The 14,231-nt window shown below is 41.6% G+C and overlaps 1 long non-coding RNA gene across 1 annotated transcript in view; it reads right to left on the bottom strand.

Moving 5' to 3' along the window:
* Window positions 1-354: 354 nt before the first annotated feature.
* LOC134167715 (uncharacterized) overlaps window positions 355-14,231 on the bottom strand; it is a 66,365-nt gene continuing 52,488 nt past the window's right edge. Inside the window, exon 2 of the long non-coding RNA XR_009966268.1 lies at window positions 355-1,066. This is a non-coding gene — a long non-coding RNA (uncharacterized LOC134167715). The remainder of the gene's footprint in view (window positions 1,067-14,231) is intronic.

A 14,231-nucleotide genomic window follows, 5' to 3' on the forward strand; every position in this document is an offset into this window, starting at 1 on the left:
ATTTCACATGCACACAATGTGGTAATTGCTTTTGCTTGACTTGTTCAAACAGCCATTTTCATGACGTGACAGCTAGGGTACTAATATATTTATGCTCCTTGTAATCGGCCAGCACTGCTTGTAATTAGGTGCAAAGTTAATTAAGTGCAATACATCTAATAACTGCCTGCCAGTAATAGTAAAGTTTGATTTAGTACATGAACTGTCAAGGTGTCAGAATGGTGTGTTAAAAAAATAAGTTGCGAACAGAAAAACAATCCTGCCACAAGCCACAGAAAAGCACTGAGACAACGAGACAGTTGAGAAAAGGAAAAGACACTCAGTATTTCTGACACTATGAAATGACCCCACCCGCATGTTGGTAAGTTGCATCTTGCTTTATTGAACATCAAATTTTAATATACTTTTACTTATAAGCCAATATCATCTTCTATAGACAACCCTTCCCCTTAAAAGCTATACATATGGTATAGATTTTTTTTACATCTGTAAACGTCAGTAAAAGATTTAATTAAAAAAAATAAAATGCATAAAGAGGGTTATGAAAAGAACCATGAAAGCCCATACAGTCATATTTCATGTTTAAAGATCTGCTTTTATTTGTTTCTTTTATTGCACAAGATGCAGCTTTTCTTCTAGTGAACTTAAGAGAACATTATGCATATTCCAAGTATTTAGATTTATATTTAATACCAGCATAAATAATTATGCTGTAGTTGTCTGTGCTTTAGTTAATTTCAATTCTTTACTAGGGAAAAAACTATGCTGTTCATGGCTTTATTCACTAGAGGATATCCTTTCTCCAAACCAGTTTCAAACTTCCTGATTTCAACTGTTTACTTGTACCTTTACTTATCTCCAGTTTTCTTGAAAACCATCTTCTCTCGTAATGAGTGATCATCCCTTCTCCACAAGCACATGACTTTTCCAGCTCCATATTCTTCTTCCTTAAATTCAACCTTGGATAGCTCAAATGTTCCCTTCACCTCCTTCCCTGTACGATATGAACTGAAAATGTTCTCTTCCTCATGCTAGGCAGTCAGAGCAGGTCTCAATAAAAGCACACCTGTTCAGCAGGGAAGCACAAAAAGAACAAATGAGACAAGTTCTATACATAGACTAATTTAGGACTAGGTGTACATTATATTAGAAGTTAAAGTGAGCACAAATTATGACATATGTATGTACCACAGCAGCACAAAATGTATGCATAGTTCAATAACACTTTATTAATACGGAGGTATGAAGCTCGGAAAATTACCTGTATAAAATACCAAGAGGGAAAGCATGGACAATGCTCTGAATTTTTTTTAGGCCAGTAGATGCAAATAAATTGATGGAATTTGTACTCATATAGGATAGCCCCAAACCCTGAGAAATAAAACTAACATCAAGGACAACATTGCTACTTCCAAAGCAATCACCAGTAAAGCTTGCTTTCTGAAACACTTCACAAAAATCAATATCAGATAAGATAATCTTTCTGGCTAGTTGTTATCAACTGATATTTGATAAAGGAATTTATGCTCCAGATTGACATGAAATTAATAATGCTTGTTGTGTGGTGCCCAATGACAAAGGTAAATGCTAATAGCTCTGAAATCCTGATGATTGCCAAAGTACTCTTCCGAGCTTTGATTAGTGCTTGTGTTGTGTAATTATGCTTTTCTATAATTACTGTGAATTACCATCATGATATTATTATTCTCATATTTTTTATTCCTCTGAAATTCTCAAAACTTCCTGCAGCTAAAAATGGATTTCATTTGCATTATCACAGGCTTTGATTGTTTAATGAAAAATAATTCCATGCAGACTCTCATGTTAAATTGTCCATTTAAAATTTTCCTGTTAATCTAGACTATGTTGAAGTGTCCCTTCTTTCATTTATCATTTGCCTTTATCACAGTCACTGCCCCCCCCCCCCCCCCCCTCTTCATGCTACCTTTTGGAGAGAAGAAGAAAAAAGAAAAACATTTTTGGTCACATCCCTGTCTTCTGCCTGGAAGCCGTTTTTTCTGCATGTTGTCCCTTTTCCTTACAATTCCGTATTTGGAAAGCTTAAAAATGCCAGGACTTTTCAGCAAAATGTGGTTACTATGCTAAAAATACAGTTTTTCTGCTTGCAGCAGGCTCTACAGAAGGCTACCTTGGACTTGTCTAAGTCTCAGAACTATGCCCTAAGCAAGTGAGATACTCAAGGGTCATCCTTGTCTATGTCTGAGGGCTACTGGGTATTTCCTTCAGAAATTAAAAAAAACACAACAAAGAAATAAAAATAAGCCATTCATTTGCATTGTCTTATTTTTGCCCATCGTTAAACATTAACTGATTCTCTTTTTCCTTTTTCAGTAATTTTACAGAACATCTGACGTTTTACAAAGCAATAAGGGTTTTGAGGGCTTCCAAAAGCCTTGCTCCATGGCAGCTTGCGAAACCTAAGTGCAACTATGCTGGGGGGGTGGAAACACTCAACCATGTACTAACAATGCTATAATTAAAATGTAGTTTAAACCATGATCAAGGCTAATCTTCAATGAACCTTCTTAGGAGCAGAAAGTAAAGAGCAATTGATTTAGGTTTCTGGATAACAGATGCATTTCAAAATGCATTTAGTACCAGAACCATTCAAAAGCCAAGTTGCAAAAATTGTGGGAAATGTGGATTTTTAAGAGCATATAGGAGCCTTTCTCAGATGCAATGAGTTTAATAATTTAAAAAAAAACAACCAGATAGACATGACCTGCAAAATTAAACAGTATGAAGATAGCCAACAACCTAAAGGTCATCTGAAATTTTAAATACTTCTTCCTACATATATAACTTCTGCATAAAGTGTGTTTATGTTTAAATAGATGGACGAAAGGAGATAGATCTATTCTTCAGAATATACTGAAATTCAGCTTTTTCTTGGTTTACATACAAAGTTTTTAAATCTCTATTGCAACAAGACTGGAAAAATCTTGTGATTCTTCTATAGTTTTGACAGTCTTAAGGTCTGATTTGTGTGTTTCTCAGTCTAGCTCAAGTTTACCATCATTTTGCTGACTCGACATTAAAAGCCTTCACTGCGATATTTCTACTAAGAGTAATTCAGTTATCTTTTAAATAGCTTTTTTGAGCTATTTTGTGATGTATTCACAAATGCTAGACTAGAAGATGGTCTAGATAACTGAACTTTTGTGTTTTGCTACACACAGAATATTATTTTGTTATTCTGCCTCCCTCATTTCTTTCCAATCTTTTTCAACTGGTTCCATTTTCACACCATATATGCACCTGATTTTTCTCTCTCACACGAATCTCCTGCGCAAAATGCTAATATAACATGTGCAGTCACAATTTCACACTTATAATAGTCAAACAGGTTCAAAGTTAGAGTAGGTTTGACCTTGCCTGTATATATACTTGAGGACATGGAAGCCTGAATAAGACAAAGGAAAGTAAACTTTTTTTTTTAATCTCATATAAAGATACTTCTAAAGTTTTTTTTTTCCTCCCCCATTTTCTCCGTGGATAATAACAAACGGAAATACTCCATCTGTAACTTTATTGTGATGTGTGGAATATTGAGCACACATTGAACATCTGTGGGTTGCATCTTTCAAAGCAGTACTCCCTCAGTAAGATTTCGTAATGACAGCTAAGGAACGCTGGTTTTTGAAGCAGCAATGTACACACAGGATACCTGGACTTCTTTTCATTTGTTTGTCAGCACTGTGAACCTGTTCTCAGTATTTCATAGATGAACCTTTGTTCCACCATGGTGTGTACACATCCTGATAAGCATGTGCTACACTGCCATCTCTAACATGGCCTAAATACTGGTTCCATGTTTCCAAAAGCAGCTAGGGCTACGAAGTGAATGACCATGGCAGTGACACTGATAGTAAGATTAGTATATAGTACACTTTCATCCCAGTCTGCTTCATACCAGCTTTACTTGAAGTCACACTCTATTAAGAAGGGCTGTTATTTTTAGATGCCCAAAATAAGGTTACACAAACAAGCAGGAACAAGTCATGCATTGTGCATCGACCTTGCCAATAAGCCAACCTTCTGCAACTGGAACCAGTATAATGTGGGCAGTGAAGGCTGTAAGATTTGCATGAAAAAGAGTTTGCGAATGAGCTCTGAGGCTTTGGTGCTTGGGAAGCACTGGGGTGATGAGTTGGAATGTTGAAGGACAGAACCTCAGGAGGATGGGCCAGGATGTAGTCCTGGCAGGAATCTCAGTTGTAGGCCAGAGATTGTGGGGGTTGTGAAAGGGTCTGCAACATTGTGATTGGACTATTTACCTGGAGAGTTTCACAGTGGCCAGTGAGATTGAATGTTATATGTATGTGCAGGTTGGGAAAGTACCGAACAGGGGAATAAAAAGGGTTGGTGGTGATGTGCAGATAAACTCCACAACTCATTAAAAGTTGTAAAGTAGGTATGCTTTTTATTCAGCGCTGAGACGCACGGGGATAATTCCTCAAAGTCATACGTGCCTCAGTGTTGTTTTCCTCTACATTTATTCTCTAAAGTTATATTATTCATAAGGTTGCACAACACGCCTATACATATTCATGTCCTATCCCCGCTTCATATTATAATGAGCCAGAAGGTCCTTTGCGCCTGCGCAGTGCCCTCTCTGGTCATGGGCAGGGGTCTCAAGATGAAGCAAATGAGTCTTCCTCCTGTGGGTAGGGGTCCTCAAGATGAAGTAAATGAGTCTTCCTCTTCTTGAACTTTTCACCTTTTAGTCTTCAGTATGGCCTCAGGGTTTGGTCGGTGTCCCAGCCATAAACCCTCTGCTTCTCCCCCTTATCAGTAGATTCAGGCACCTGCTTTTCCTTATCAATAGCTGCTTATCAATAGAACCAAGTGTCTGCTTTTCCTTATCAATAGGACCAGGTGTCTGCTTTTCCTTATCAATAGGACCAGGTGTCTTTGTTCTGCTTAGCAGGCATTTACAACAAACAATACTTTTGTTTAAGCAAGCAAATTCCTCTAACCCCCTTGTACAACCCCCCTGTACAACCCCCTTGTACAACCCCCCTGTACATTGGTCAACCCTCTGCATCAGTGGTAATAAACGAGGATTTGAGTCTCTGCATCATCTTGAGTCTGTGTTGTGAAATGCCACAAATGGCGCCCACCATGTGGAGCATGAAAACCGACTAGCTGTCGATCCGGTGGCGTAGCTCAGCCGAACTGCTTGCTGAATGTAAGCAAAGGTCTACGCTGAAAGGAAGTGAATTCAAACAGTACGGATTGCGTCTCGCAGGATGGGGGTAAGCGGCTGAGAATTACGGGGTCTGCTTTAACAAAAGAGCAGGGAAATGTTCTAGAAGTTTTTGCTATGATTCTTAAGCAGTATAGGAAATAAGTTGACAAGGAAGAATTGAAAAGTATCCTTCTCTGGGCATCAAAAGTCGATCCTTCTATTGATTCCACTAATATTTATACCCCGGAGATTTGGGATAAATTTGGTGTTAATCTGTGGGACTGTGTTACAAAAAATGATGAAATTGCTGCCACTTTATTGAGCTTGTGGCAAGTTATTTCTGAAACTTTGAAAGTTCATGCCAGCTCACAAGCATAGGGAGCAGAAGAGGCACCTTCAGCTCCCTCACCATTGCCCTCTTTGTTGAACTCTGCTGTGAGATCAAAAAGTCAGTCTGCTGTTGTTGCTCCTGTAGTTCTCCCGCCTGATAATTCTGATGCTGACCTGTATGATCCTTTTGACCTGTGGCCTGTGGATCAGGAAAAAGCACCTGATTTATATACCCCGGATCCTTATGACAAATGTGCAGCTGTAAAGGGAGAAGCAAGACGGGCGGGGGATGCAGATAGATGATTGTGTGCTTTCCGTGTGGTGCATCTGCCGATCAAGACACGCGGTGGGAAGGTCTCTCCTATGCTCTTACCAAAGATTATCAGGCGAACGGTGACGGACCATGGACTTGGAGCCCCATATACAACTCATTTGATACAGTCTCTCTGTGATACTGATGTGTCTGAATTTTGTGTTTCAAATATTGTAATTGTGTGAAGTGTGCTTGTGGGATCCCTTGTGTTCGTGTGTGTTGAGAGCAGATGGTGTTCTGTGTATTTTTTGTTGTCGGGTTCGCGTAAAAGTTTTTAATGGGGGCGTGTTAAAAAGGCAGTGAGGCCCCTTTAGTTATTTGATAACCATGTTCAAAAGAAGCTGCCCTCCGATTTGGCTCCCAGCGCTCCACCAGTGGAGCGGCCAGGATGCACACAGGAGCCCTGGAGTGAAGAAAAAAAAACAACCACCCTTTCAATCTATTGAAGTATTGGGGCAGTTTGTAGAAACACTACAAACAAAGCCTAAAGAGAGCCTGCAACATGCTGTGTGCGTGGGAGGAGCCCTGCTTAGTGTGTTTAAGGTAACCTGGCGGTGAATCCAGGACTTGGAGGAAAAGACTGGTTGAAACAATAACTGCTAACTGAAAAAGCAAGAGGGGTAGCCCAACCACAAGCTTTATCAGCTGCCACCGAAGCAGCATCAGGGCGGCAGAAGAAGAAAAAAAACCCAAGAAGAGGCAGACCTGAAAAAGGAAGGAGCCAACGCAGCTCCTGTGTTTCCAACCGGCCTGGCCCTTTAACCGAGGGTAATGACACACAAACTCCTTGATTGTTAACACTTTGCAGTTTACTTCTGCAGCTGCTTCACATTCCTTCTGCACCAGAATGCCTCTGCTTTAAGGAACACTAACCTGTATTCTCAAGAACTGATAACCTGGGGAAGGGGTTATATTTGTGTCCTCCTACCTACAGGTCCATGGCAGCTGCCTGCAAAGCTTGTCAAGCCTTACCATGAGCTGGACAGATGAGTGGAAAAACTACAGGAGCTGACCATGCATACCCCGAGCAGAATAAGAAAGAGGAAGAGAAAAACAAATGATTGCAAAACATTACTTGGGCAACTGAAAAGTAACAACTTGAATATGTGTGCTTGTAACATAGCTATTAGAGGCTGTGGTTTTGTGTATAAACCACCTGTATTTACTAGCCAGTTGCTAATAAGAATTGTACGGATTTGTCACTTGTAAAAGAGATGTTAGAGCATGCAAATCTGCAGCAGCTGCTAGAAAATGCTAAAGCAAAAGCTAGAAAGATTCTAATACAATGGTAGTGTTATAAAGCAGGTATTGACAGTAGATACATAAAATAAAAAAGGGGGAGTTCAGGGTTAACTCCTGTCGTGGTTTAAACCCAGTCAGGTAACTTGTTCACTTACTCCCAGTGAGTGGTGCCGAGCTGACAACAATCGAGGTCCGTGTCCCACCCCCCCACCAGGGCTCTCCGCTTCCCCGCTCCCGGAGGAACGGGGAGGAGGATCGAGAGAGTGCAACTCCTACGGGTTGAGACAAGAATAGTCCAGCAACCAATGTACACAAATCACCACCGCTACTATCAACTACAACAATGATAAGGGAAAATAACAAGGGAAGAGAATACGATACCACCGGCCAAGAAACGAGTCCCACCCGGAAGCCCGTGTCCTTCCGGGTAACTCCCAGTTACCCCCCACCCCGGGCATGATGTGCTGTGGTATGGAATACCTCCCTGGCTAGCCCGGGTCAGGCGCCCCATCTCTGCTTCCTCACAGCTTCCCCTCCTCCCTGGCAGAGCATGAGCCTCACAAAGTCCTTGGTCAGGGTAAACATCATTTAGCAACAACCGAAAACATCGGCTTCACGAACACTGTTCTCAGACTGGAAGTCAAAACACAGCACTGCACCAGCTAACACAAAGGAAAAAAAACATGACTGCTACTGCTGAACCCAGGACATTATCCACCCCTTATTCCATACCATTCACGTCGTGCTCAGATCCCACATTTTCAATACACCATCGCTGCACGGGCAGCCGGGGTGCCAGGAGGAGCTGTGCTTCAGTGCCAATCACTTCCGAAGCAGCTCGAACCCCTTCATAGGCTGCCAGTATCTCTTTCTCAGTTGGGGTATAGCTGGCCTCAGATCCTTTATATCCCCGACTCCAAAAGCCGAGGGGTCGACCTCGAGTCTCCCCTGGAGCTTTCTGCCAGAGGCTCCAGGTAGGACCGTTCTCCCCAGCTGCAGTGTACAGCACATTTTTTACATCTGGTCCGGTCCGGACTGGTCCAAGGGCTACTGCATGAACTATCTCACGTTTAATTTGCTCAAAGGCTTGTTGCTGCTCAGGGCCCCATTTAAAATCATTCTTCTTCCGGGTCACATGATAGAGAGGGCTTACAATCGAACTGTAATTTGGGATGTGCATTCTCCAGAACCCCACTGCACCCAAGAAAGCTTGCATTTATTTCTTATTAGTTGGTGGAGACATTGCTGTTATCTTGTTGATCACATCTGTGGGGATCTGTCTATGTCCATCTTGCCATTTTATTCCCCAAAATTGAATCTCCTGTGCAGGTTCCTTGACCTTACTCCGTTTTACTAATTCTTTTGGATTTTGCAGTTGTTCAGTAGTGAAATTCCAAAGTACTGGAGGGGCCCACTGACCTAGATACTTGCCCATACTATCCCACACACCCTGCCACTCATGGCTGTCCAGCCTCAGGGAAAATCTCTTGGTCCTCCTACATCGTCGTTTGACCCCAGACAAGACCCGAACCTGACTCTGCTTAACTCTTGAAATCAGTAGTGGGCAAAACACACTCTGTATGCGTGTTAGCATGGTGATTCCCATCACCATCAACAAACAAGTCTCAACAGCATTAAAAGGCCATTCAAAAAATTCAAAACTCTCAAATGTAAATGGTCTGGGGGGACGACTGGGAGGGTAAAAGGATGTCTCCTTCACAGGTTGAGCACCTGAGAAGGAGAAAAAAGATGTGTAATTGCTAAGCACCTCCATCATATACCTCCCAAAGTATAAAGGTGGTGACCACACTGGGAACATAAGCCAGATCAGTTTCATGATCAATGATTCTATTGTATTACAAGTCATTACCATAAAGCACAATGGGACAAAAACCTTAGCCCAAGCCCCACACTTGAAAAACACTAATACAGCAAATACCGGATGGAAGTAAGATACGATATACTGAATCTGTGAGATCAAGAGGAACAACCTTGAGAGCCAATAAATCAGCATTGCGACGAGTGACTATCAATCCAGTCAGATCTGTTGTTATCTCAACCCCTCATGCCCCACGTTGGGCGCCAAAAAGAACTGTCGTGGTTTAAACTCAGGTAACTTGTTCACTCACTCCTAGTGAGTGGTGCCGAGCTGACAACAATCGAGGTCCGTGTCCCACCCCCCCCCCCCACCGGGGCTCTCCGCTTCCCCGCTCCCGGAGGAACGGGGAGGAGGATCGAGAGAGTGCAACTCCTACGGGTTGAGACAAGAATAGTCCAGCAACCAATGTACACAAATCACCACCGCTACTATCAACTACAACAATGATAAGGGAAAATAACAAGGGAAGAGAATACGATACCACCGGCCAAGAAACGAGTTCCACCCGGAAGCCCGTGTCCTTCCGGGTAACTCCCAGTTACCCCCCACCCCGGGCATGACGTGCTGTGGTATGGAATACCTCCCTGGCTAGCCCGGGTCAGGCGCCCCATCTCTGCTTCCTCACAGCTTCCCCTCCTCCCTGGCAGAGCATGAGCCTCACAAAGTCCTTGGTCAGGGTAAACATCACTTAGCAACAACCGAAAACATCGGCTTCACGAACACTGTTCTCAGGCTGGAAGTCAAAACACAGCACTGCACCAGCTAACACAAAGGAAAAACATGACTGCTACTGCTGAACCCAGGACAACTCCACAAGAACGTATAATGAAAGTTTGTTATGTTTTGAATCTTTAAATTGCTGGATGGAGGATGGACCTCCTATACAGCACCATTTCAGGGGTTCTAAGAATTTTGAACCGGGGAAAACTCATATTAAAGTACGTAATCTTGAAACTCATGAATGGGAAGGCCTTTTCTTTTTAATAACCTGGGGACAAGTATGCTTGTGTTTCCAGAGATAAAGGACCACGTTGGGTCCCTGCACAATGGGTTCATCCTGCCTCGTCTTCTGTCTCTTCATTACAAGAGGACTGACCCTACTGCGGTTTCCTGCCCAGCCAAAAGAGAACATCTATAGCCAATGCAACAAGACAAGACACCCTGTGCCTGTTGGTTGCCACACCTACCAGTCCTTTCAGACTGCTGTTGGAAGCAATGGCAGCCTCGAATCCTGTGGACACGTGGGATGGCTGGGGGTAATAACAACACAGCCAGAAGAAATTGATTTGTTAAGATCTGTAAAAATGGATATGTATCTGTATTTTCATTATATAGTTTTAAACCAATTGTTAGTGCAGAATGTTAACTGCTCTTTTAACTGTTTATTTGCTAGGCTAGGAGCATGAGTGAAAAAACTGTATTAAGAGGGTTTGTTTTGTTAGTTTTTATTAGCTTATACAGTTTCTTATTAATTGAGCACTTAAGCAGGTGTTGATAGTGAATATACAAAACAAAGAAGGGGGAGATACCAGGAGTGAGGGTGATAAGACTTGCATGAAAAAGAGTTTGGGAATGAGCTCTGAGGCCTTGGTGCTTGGCAAGCACTGGGACGATGAGTTGGAATGTTGAAGCACAGGGAAGGTAAACAAGCAAACCTCAGTGTGATAATGAGACAAGGAGGCACAAAAGCACAAAATGTAATCAGTTCTAAGTAATGTTAAGTTTGATGGCTTTGTAATGGAAAATAACTGCGGTGCTTGAAGGCAGTTGACATAGTTTAAGGACCTCAGTACAAAAGGTATGAGAAAAGCAGAACAGGACAGGAGCTGGGGATGGGGAGTATCTGGGACTAGCAGATGTCCAGGGTAGGCACAGATAAACTAACTGATAAGTAAAAGGACAGGATGATTGTTATGTTTGGGGTGTTAATAAACCCATTAAGCTGGTAAAAGCACCTACTAGGTAGTATCCAGGACTAGCAGATGTCCAGGATGAGAGCAGTTAAACTAACTGGTAAGTAGAAGGCCAGGATGAATGCTATGTCTGTAATGTTAATTAAGCTTGTTTGGAAAAGTAAACGACCCTTAAAGACCACCACATTTTTGTATGCATGCAAGAAACTTTTTGGAAAATGATGTAACATGCTCAGTGACCATATAAGGATGACCTGTATAGCAATTCGAGCAGGAGCTATCCCCCGTGTCTCCCAGCACCGCAATAAAGAATACCTGCTTGTCAACTTAAACCCTGTTGGCGAGTTTGTTCCTGGAGTTTTCTCCGAATCAATAAACACATAAATGTATTGGCTTTCGCAAATCATAGGTGTGGTTATGTTAGCGTCGAGACAAACACATAACCAGCGGGATGGTTATATGAGGTGCTTTATTGAGGCGCTGGGAACCAGGGGTACGCACCCAAATCTGGTTCCGACTCCCGTCACATCGCGTTCGCAATTTATATACTAAAAATTTCTTAACTAATACATATTCAACACAGATTACATCATTGACTAACGCATATGCATCAAAGATTGCTACGTCAATCTATTACGACATCAGCCGCTTCTGCACTTGCGCAGCCCCCTCTGGTGGTCGCCCTGATGAGTTAAGGAGTCTTCCTCAGATGAAGTAAGAAGTCTTCCTCAGGTTGTCCTTTTCACCTTTCCTCTACTTGGCTAGGTCCCAGTCGTCTTCCGGACGTTAGCATTCTCTTATCTTCACCAGGATGCTTCTCGTATGCCCTTTTTGGCTATCTGAAACTTAGGTTCTGCTTGGGTAGAGTTTTACAATACATACACCCATACTCCCCTCACCATATACAGTTATGTTAGCTCTTGCTACCAAGACTACCATTGTATCATTTAGTTACAGAGTAACTATGATACAAAACGGCAAAGTTACAATGTCTTCTAATACACAAAGCCTCACTATTGATTTATAAATTTCTCAAATATAATCATTTTACTATTTTATATGATTATTTTATTGTAAAAACGTCACCCTCTCTAACATTTCCCCCCTTTGAAAATACTTCATTTAACTTAAGCAAGTATTTTCATTCGCTTAGGTAGCTGTCTCCTGATAGGTAGGTGGAGGTGTGGGGTACTTTGGATGTTCCCTAGTTACTGCTCCTATGATTTGATGAGTTCATGCACTGTTGCGAGTCATTTCCCTTCGGATACAAAAATACATCAGATATGTTATCAAAAACACAATTAATATTACAATTGCGGTCTGTATGAGGGAACGAACCCATTCAGTAAGGTGAAGGCCCAGACTGTTAAATATTGTCCCTAGCCAACCTTGTTCAGCATTTTCTTTTTCTTTTTCTATCTCTCGTTCAATGTTGGTTAGTTGGGAAATGTCGTGTTCTATATCTGCAGTCACATTAGGAATGTGAATATAGCAATGATCCACTCTGTCCTTAAAATATCCACAGACACCATGTTCCTTAAGTAACAACATGTCTAATGCCATTCTGTTCTGCAAAGTCATTCTAGTTTTTGCCTGTAATTGCAAATTTAAATCTTTGAATCCTTTCTTTGTTATTCTGGCTAACCTTTTTGTTTGGCCAATCAGACTGTCAATCATCTCTCTATTTCGATATGCCGCTACTTGGGCAAATAGGGATTCAAAAGCCCATCCTATTTTAACTCCTGTGGAGGGCTCCTGCCAAGTGTCTTCATCATCACTGTTGTTATCACCTATATCTCTTTTTGTATGAATCTGCAGGGTTTCTAATCTGCCTTTGAATGGCGACCTCTTCCAAATTGGACAAAGAGTTGGTAATCCTAAGGTGATTTCTTTAGCTGGACCGTCCACAGATAAGTGGGTAGTCCAAGTTCCATCACTTGCTGCCCAAACAAAATGTCCCATGCTACGCACCGTAGAATATTTACAGTCTACATTGTCAACTGGGACCTGTATCACTTTTTCTCCAATTCTCAGTCCTCGACATGCACATCCTGCCATTAAAGCGACTTTAACTAGAGGTATTGTGATTTCTTCGGGGTCAGAGTCACAATCTAAAATTTTGGTACAATTCCACCAAGGAACATTTTTGATAACATCTCAACTAACTCTGTTTATGGACAGCAAATTATTGATGTTTATGTTTTCTGTCACATTTTGCTTTCCTGTCCATCTAAGGCACCAAAATGTGTTTCCAATATATTGAAATTTCTGCAAAATGCTCATTGACCAAGCCGTGTCCCAGTAGTTTTGTTTTAAACCATTTGCTTTTTCACATTCCCATACTTTTTCTTGTTTGTTTATCTTCTTCCCTTTATTATAGACACACTTTCCCCACTCGTCTCTTATAGAGGTAAACTGAGCATTTTGGTACCTTTCACATACTGATTTTAATATCAAAATTGCAGGATCCCCAAAGACACCTTCTTCCTGATATTCTATCACTGTTATATTTCTCGTTACCGCTTTTTCCTGACAAATGATTGTTCTGTTAATTTCTGAAAGTGAAAACGGTATTACTCCCCATTCAATCGGTTCTCCAGCTGCTTTGGGTATCGGCAAACATGCTGTTATTCTACTTGTGTTTTTCATTTTTGCGAAATCCTTAATCAGACCTATCATTAGGTTTTCTTCAAGATCTCGGTGATATGATTGGATTATCTGTGTGGAATTCACTGATCTTTTAGTTCTTTTTCCTATAACTTCGATTTCGCTGTGGCTAACTGCAGATTCAGTCCTATAGAACCCTTTACCTTTATAAGTGTTGGTCCCATCGGAATGGTTTCCGTGAACTTGCAGGTCAGAATGGCATCTTGTTTTAAGTTTTGTCAGATCATTTTTCTGAGAAATTCCTAGGAGAGGACTAAATGTCAATTCAGTTAATAACCAAATGACAATCAAAATTTTGTGACAAAACCCAGACATCTTATTTACATTTCAGCTTCAGTTTCGTAGGGCCTAGTATCTGTGTTTCCCAGACTTTTGGAACTCTTTTTACCCGCGTATAATGTATCCAAGAATCCACCCCTTCTACCTTTACTGCAGTGAACGTTGTTAATAGTACTTGATGAGGTCCGTCCCACCTTTCTTTTAATGGTTCCTCATTCCAATTTCGGATGTATACTTGATCTCCTGGCTGAATGTCATGCACTGGATTTTTCAAGGACAATGGCCTGTTCCACACCAGGGTGCTTCTAGGGTTTTACCTAGAGATAGCACATAATTGTAAACATCCTGATTCCCTTTAATGTGGGTATTGGGATTAGGTTCTGGTGCCTCATATGG

The sequence above is a fragment of the Pezoporus occidentalis genome, unplaced genomic scaffold, assembly GCF_034315485.1.
Source record: "Pezoporus occidentalis ecotype Australia unplaced genomic scaffold, CSIRO_AGI_Poc_V1 ctg295, whole genome shotgun sequence".
Classification (NCBI taxonomy): domain Eukaryota; kingdom Metazoa; phylum Chordata; class Aves; order Psittaciformes; family Psittacidae; genus Pezoporus; species Pezoporus occidentalis.